General features: G+C 36.9%; 1 pseudogene; it reads left to right on the top strand.

The window, feature by feature from the left end:
- LOC103752531 overlaps positions 1-117 on the top strand; it is a 5,524-nt pseudogene extending 5,407 nt beyond the window's left edge.
- The last annotated feature ends 999 nt before the right edge of the window (positions 118-1,116 follow it).

Here is a 1,116-nt window from a genome sequence, read left to right as displayed (position 1 = left end):
TATCTAATGGAAAAAATAAAAGAACATCAAGAATCATTGGATGCTGCAAATCCACGAGACTTTATTGATTACTACCTAATTAAAAGAAGGCAGGTAAAGTGTTAATATAAAGTAATTTATTTCATTATTCAAGTCCTTTATAGTTTATCAAATAGGTACATGTTTATCAGATACATTTAAATGTGCTGACCGGTAACATCTGTAAACATTTAGGCATTTTTTAATGTGAGAAAATGTAATGTTGATCCTGGAAAACATAAAGTGACTTGATAATTAGAGCCTTGTTCTTGAACTTAGAATAATCTAACTGAAGAGAGAGAGCAGAAAGGACAGGTAAGGTGAAAACAGTTTCCAAATAGGCAGTAAATTATAGTCTATCATGTCATTATAATGATTGACATCACTATTGCACACCCTGTTGACAGAATGAAAAAGGAAAAGGGCACAGGTGGAATCCTTGCATGCCCTCTAGATTCAAATTGATCTTGGACACATTGTCAGTAATTGGTAAGAGAGGAAATTTTAGAAAACATTTTTAGTAATATTTTTAGAATTTCATACAGTGTATTTTGATCACATTCACCCCATTCCTCCCTCTCACAGCTCCCTGATCCTAACCTACCTACCTCCCCTCCCTAAAATTCACGTCCCCCCATTTAAAAATACCTCATTACTTCCAGTTATGCTGCCCATATATTCCTGGGTGTGGGGAAAACTACTGGAGCATGGTCAACCTACCAGGGTTCACACTTTTAACGTAAATGGACTCTCCATCCCCGAGAAACCATCAATTGTCCATAGCTCTGCAGCTGGTGGTGGGGGCTCATGAAATACTTCCTACTTCATGCTACAATGTGGACTGCCTGGATCTTTGAAGGTCTTGGGAAGGCAACTCCAGATTCTGTGAGTTTATGCCAGCAGTGGTCTTGTCAGGTCTATTCTAGGCCTTTTGAATCCATATGAATTTTAGAATATGCCTATCCAATTCCTCAGAGGCCAATGTGGAATTGTATAGAGATTGACTTTAAATAATTTCAGGGAGTGGTTCTACTTAAAAGACAGACATGAAAGAGATGAAATTCATATCAAATGCTATGTATATAACCATGTTATATG

The sequence above is a fragment of the Nannospalax galili genome, unplaced genomic scaffold (assembly GCF_000622305.1).
Source record: "Nannospalax galili isolate Female #2095 unplaced genomic scaffold, S.galili_v1.0 scaffold2108, whole genome shotgun sequence".
Classification (NCBI taxonomy): domain Eukaryota; kingdom Metazoa; phylum Chordata; class Mammalia; order Rodentia; family Spalacidae; genus Nannospalax; species Nannospalax galili.
This window is presented reverse-complemented; position numbering and strand designations above follow the sequence as displayed.